Here is a 6,287-nt window from a genome sequence, read left to right on the forward strand (position 1 = left end):
GGTCTAGCCGCCCCCCCCCCCCCCCCCCCCCCCGCCAAAAAACAAAAAAACAAAAAAACAGAGACCTCCAGGTTCAATGAGAGATTCAGGGGAAATAAGGTGGAAGCGTGATAGGAGGATACCAACATTGTGCTCTGGCCTCTGCACATATGGGCATGGGGTATAGATATTTGTTCATACACGTGCATTTAGCATATGCACATACAACACATACACATGCATATACACTGAGCACACATACTTCAAAACTAAATTCAATCACAGTGCAAATTCATTTTATGACTTCACAGTTTGAAATTTATGACTTATACAAATTCTCATGCCTCTTGTGAACTAAATAAGCTGCCAACAGAATTTCTTTTCTTGAAGTCGGGTGATGCACAGGGGATTAGCCACTGCAATTTTCTGCACTCATTGTATGCCATGGTTGCCATGGCCTTCTGCACTGCCTGAAGCCATCCCTTCTGCCTGAACCCCTGCAGCTACGAGACAGACATGTACCTGAGACTACTTCACTCTCCTGCCTCTGACAAAGAAAACTAAAACCAAATAATCTGGAAGCTAATCAAATAGGAATTCTTCCTGGGCCACTAATAGCAATCTAGAGAAGAAAATGATTCTGATACCAAATTAGAAATTTAGAGACAAAAATGGATTTTTTTTCTTGCCAACCAAACCTGACAGGATGAGAGAACTGATAATTGTTTTGGTGTACTTCAAGAAAGGTTAGTTTTCTATCAACAAACAAGCAAAAACAAACAAAAAACAAGGTCACTGATTAATCTGAAAGTCATTTTAGGTCTATTAGAACTGCTATGATCAACATGGAGACCACTAGCAACATGGACTATAAGGGAATAAAAATGTGACTAGTGTGACTGAGAGACTGAATTCTGCATTTTAACTTAAAATTAACTTCAATCCAATACTGATGCAATGTGAAATATTTCTTCATTAAAAACTTTATTGTTTTGAAAGGAGTACTCAAAGTAAAAGTACTAAAAGGAAAAGAAGTAGTGTGCTGACATAAGCTGTAAATAAGTTATACAATGAATGTCAAATATAGCATAAAATGTAAATATTTCATTGTTTTTATGTTAATCACATCTTGAAATAATATTTTAAATACATTATCCAAGATTATTATCAAAACTAATTTCACCTGCTTTCTTAATGTGGCTACAAAGAAACTTTAAATGACATGTCTGACATATTTTACTGGATATGACCATCTACAGATACTAAGGCAACTTTTAACTGATAGTGTATGTATGTGTGTGTATATATATGTATATGTATATATATGTAGGTATGTAGGTAGGTATGTGTGTGTGTGTATGTGTACATATATATATATATATATATATACATACATATACATATATACATATATACATATATAGTAACTATTCCAGCAATAATACTAGATTTATCATAGCACTTCCATGTATACCTTCTAGTACTGGGATGGTCCTCCATCAGAGCAGTTTAGTGATACCTAATATTCACAAAGGACAGTCCAGGTACAGATATTTGAAAAATGTGGGAGATGCTTCTATAACATCATCTACAATGATCCTGAAATATCACCTTGAACTAAATTCTTTAACTCATTAAAACCTATAAAAAGGATATGGAAGCACCTAAAACTAAGAGGCACAGCTCAGCAGATCCTCCTGATGAACTTGTTCCTCTCAAAGAAATCAAGCAACAGCCCAAGTCTTCACCAAGGGCAACCAATACCCTTGGGATGTTCCATGTACTAAGGCAGAGGGAAAAGGAGTTGAATAAATTGGAGGTGTCACATTCGGTGTTGAAATAAAGAATAAAGGGACCACGTTCCATCAACTATGGAGCTAACAGTTGCAGTTCATGAATTCTTCTTACAACTTAAGATACTGTGAGATAAATGGGTTCAGACTGTAATAATGACTGACAGCCCCAAAAGTGATACTACCTATAGAAAAATTATATCCAATAATTTATTTTTTTCTCCAGCATGAGGAAACAGTTCAATTTCTCTAGTGGAATACTAGCCAGCACAGTTAAACCTGCATCAAGGTGCCACACTGCCATTAAACATTCACATTCCATGCAGTCAGAGACTTGTATGAAGACAAACTTATGCATACTGATAACAAATACAGGAATAGCAGATTCACTCACAAGGCCTCATGCTAACAGATAGCATGTTTGTGATCCACAACCAGAGCAAAGAACATCAAGAATAAGTAGTTACACGTAAGCCTGTTAAGTAAATATTAGAGGAATGGGGGAAATTTCTAAATGAAGAATAATGGTAACACTTAACAGTAGATAGTCTATATTTTATGTCAATATTTTTTTTTGGCTTCTCTGAAGAAGTAAGAAGGAAGCATAAAACAAAAGTAATCCTAAAAGTCTTCAGAACGCTGTTTTCTTATAAATGACAAGTTCTTTTTTACATAATAATTACATATGTATCAGGCCATGGAGAGGAGGAAGCTAAGTTTCTTGGTGGAAGTTATACACTCAACTTCTGCCTTTGCTAGGTCCAACTCGCCTAGGACATTGTAGACCTCTAAACTACAAGGGCTCTTTCTTTAAGCTAAATGAACAATCAGCCTGTGACATCTGGATTATCCGTCTTGCATTCTTAAATTGGTGATCTGGGATAAATTCTGGTTATGTATGTGTTGGTTGACTGAGTCTGAATATCTGAGCAAGTCATTTCTTTTTTTAAAGTTTTTTGTTTATTTTTATTTATTTATTTGAGAGCAACAGAGAGAGAGAGAAAGGGGCAGAGAGAGAGAATGGGCGTGTCAGAGCCTCCAGGCACTGCAAAGGAACTCCAGATGCATACATCACCTTATGTATCTGGCTTACGTGGGTCCTGGGGAATTAAGCCTTGAACCAGGGTCCTTAGGCTTAACCACTAAGCCATCTCTCCAGCCCTAGTCTTATTTCTTGATTTAGATATGGTTTCTGTTTTTGGCTGGCTTAGGCCATGACATACTACCTATCTTTGTAAGTACCTTGCAAGGACTAAAAACATACTCAGTTGCTAGATTATATTCTGCTCTACATGACCAAGCCACCTGTCATTTGCCTCTTTGAAGATCATAACGCTGAGGACTTTTCATATTTTACTTAGTATAAGACACAAACACAACATACTTCATCAGTTAATATCTGTTATTTAAAAAAAGTAATCACTGCAAAGCTGAGCTTTCACCAGAGGAGAGGGCACTTAAAGTAAGGAAAGCCACTCATGGAGAAACATTTGCTGCCACTACTTATCTAAATGAGCTTTGAATGTAGTCCACATCAGCAGTCACACGTCATGCTGCATAAATTAAAGAACACTGAAAAATAGAAATTCAGTTTTCTGGGGAAGGGAAAAAGGTAGGTCTTCTAAAGAAAACATAAGAAGGACAGCTTGATGAAAAATTGTATTTTGAAAAGTTCTGTTCCTTCATTGGTGATACTGATACAGGCCAAGCAGTAAAGTAAAATAAAAACTGAAAGCTGGGTATGGTGGCACACGCCTTTAATCCCAGCACTTGACAGGCAGAGTTAGGAGAATCGGATCATTGTGAGTTTGAGGCCACCCTGAGGCTCCATAGTGAATTCCAGGTCAGCCTGGGCTAGCATGAGATCCTACCTCAAAAAACTAAAAAAAAAAAAAAAAAAATCTGAATACTGGCAGCTAAAGCTTGTTGCCTCAATTCTTGCACTAGGCAGCCTTAATTACTGAATTCTGCTAAAATCTGAAAAAGATATTAGTACTCCATTTCCCAGATGAGAAAACTAAGAGCAAAATGTTTATATAACTTATTCAGTTTTTGTCTGTGGTGGCCCTCAGCATGTTTAAATGATTAGGGCTTGCTATTGATTACTGGGTGGCAACTATTATTACATACATTTTAAAGGTGGACACTGAGGTATCAAGTTTAAGTAGCTTCTACTATTACTATGAGTCATATCGTAAGAGTTTAATCTCTTGATGTTTAGACTTATGCCTACTGTACACCTCAAATCCTTATTTAATTTCTAAGAGAACAGCATCAACTCACTGTAATAGTATGGAGTTTACTGGTATTATTTTGACCTGACTTTAAAGGATGACAGGCTTCTTTCAGAAACAGTAATTATTTCTACGTGCATTTTGAAAAGTATTTTTTCAAGAACCTTAAATGTGGAGGAGGTCAACATACAGAGTAACTGCTAGTTCTAATTAAAGTGTGGGTTAATAACACTAGCCCTTCCTTCCACTTTTCACCTCTTGGCTACTTTGAACAAGGAACTATGCCTTTTTTATCTTGGCATTTCCCTTCTTAAAATAAAAACAGAAAAGCTTAATTCCTACCTGGCATAGATAACTTAAGGAAGAATCCACTGTGTGTGCACTGCTTGGAGATTCCAGAAGGAAATACATAATCCAGTTGATCTTCAACCCTAGAATAAAGGCAAACTCCACTGAAAATAACTACTTCAGCAGATGCCACCAAAATACAAAATTATACCATTATCTACAGAGACAGAAGTTTTATTTCAGTAAATCAGAACTTGACCACAATGAAATGGGGGGGGGGGCTGACATCTTTTCAGTAAGTTCTTTTGCCCAATTAAAAAAATAATGCTTCTTTTCTGCATTTCTGCTTTAAGTAATCCTATGTATTTATTAACAAGAACACTGACACTCAAGAAAATGATGTAAGCAACTGCAATAGCAGTGTGTAAGCCAACAAATCAGTAAATTTTACATATGTGTTGAATTTCGTTCCATAGTTCTTGGAGAACTGTATTTACTGGGAGACTAACTTTAACAAATTTTAACCTCTTAGAGTTTCATGAAATCTGAGCTCAAATTTGCTTCTCATAGCATGACAGGTATACTTAATTCTTAAAAATGAAAAGCTTCAATGATTTAATGTAATGCAAGTGTGCTATCATTCTTTCACAGGTATTTCCAGCTAGTGAAGAAAGATGAAGAACTTCTATTAAACTGGAAAGCTTTATTAAGATTACTCAGCGGACACTAGGCTTGTGTAGAAAGCAGAAGACACACTAGGAATGTTAGAACTCTTAGTGGGATTTAATAAAAACGTGAACCAAATCAAGATTAAACACTAGAAATGGGCCTAAGGGAGAGGCTAGCGGGCCACGGGACAGAAAGAAAGGAAGCAGAATACCAAACAGGGTTAAGGTCCAAGGGCTCCAGAAGGGAAGTGGGGACGGGAGATGGAACTCCAGTGCAAAGCGATGCTCGGTGCTCAACAAAAGACAGACGACAGACAAGCACATCCCGCATTCGACAACCCACAGAAGAGCTCCTTCCAAGACCAAGTACCAGATTGGGGGAACGAAGGTGCTAGTGAGATGAGAAACCAGGTTAAGGATGGCTCCGGGGAGACAGTCTGGATCGAATGTGTGTGTGGGGGGGGGGGAGGATGGAAGGGAAGACATAGAGGGGAAAAAAGAACCCCAGGGACCACCGGGCGCGGGGCACGTGATGCCAACGGAGCCCCAGGCTGGGAGCACCCGCAGGGCTGGGCGGCGGAGATGGGACGCCGACGGGTGATGTCCGGCCGCCCGAGGGACACTGGCCGCCGGGACCCGGGCAGCAGGCGGAGCCGCCGCCCCTCGCCGGCCGGTCAGCGAGGACTCCGTGTGCCGCCGCCACCGACCCCGCCGACCTTCAGCGGCCCGGGACCCAGCTGGGAGCGCCGGCAGCCGGCCCGCCGACGACAAGGCCGCGGGAGGGCGCGCGGCTGGGGGGCGTCCCGAAGCGACAGTTAGGGGCTCCCCTCTCTCGGCCTCTTCTTCTCTCGCCCGCCGGTTTTGGGGGGAAACCCCGCGTCCGGTAGGAAGCCCGCCTCTCCCGGGGGTCAGCACCATCCCGCCTGTCCTCCCGCGGGCCCCACACTCACATCGCCATCGCAAGCCGCCACCGCAGAGCACCGCAAACGAGCACTTAAGTCCGTCACGGCCGCTCGGCTCCCCGGCCAGCGCCGACGGCGAGCATGCGCAGTCGCTCGGTCCCGAGGGAGCCCCGGCAGCCGGCTGCGATACCTGGGAGCTAGCAACAGGTCGGGCACGCAGGGCCCCGCCCCCGGCCTCTCTCCCTCTCCCCTCCCCCTCCCGCCTCGCCCCTCCCTCTCAGAGCACAGGCTCCGCCCACTCCAGCTCCGCGCCCCGCCCCTCTGGAGCGCTCGGAACGCGGCCGCTCCGGCTCCTGAGCCCGCCGACTGAGATTTCAAGACGTGTTCGCCCGGCCTCGGCTCAGATTCCCTAGATCCCGCGAG

The 6,287-nt window shown here is 42.2% G+C and overlaps 1 protein-coding gene across 5 annotated transcripts in view; it reads right to left on the reverse strand.

The window, feature by feature from the left end:
- Fam135a (family with sequence similarity 135 member A) overlaps positions 1-6,026 on the reverse strand; it is a 106,743-nt gene extending 100,717 nt beyond the window's left edge. For all 5 annotated transcript variants that reach the window (XM_045156202.1, XM_004653062.2, XM_004653061.3 and 2 more), the window contains exons 1-2: positions 5,913-6,026; positions 4,349-4,437 (exon numbers count right to left, since the gene is read on the reverse strand). The gene's annotated coding sequence lies outside the window, so the exon portion shown is untranslated. The remainder of the gene's footprint in view (positions 1-4,348; positions 4,438-5,912) is intronic.
- Positions 6,027-6,287: the final 261 nt, after the last annotated feature.

Source organism: Jaculus jaculus, chromosome 8, assembly GCF_020740685.1.
Source record: "Jaculus jaculus isolate mJacJac1 chromosome 8, mJacJac1.mat.Y.cur, whole genome shotgun sequence".
Taxonomy (NCBI): domain Eukaryota; kingdom Metazoa; phylum Chordata; class Mammalia; order Rodentia; family Dipodidae; genus Jaculus; species Jaculus jaculus.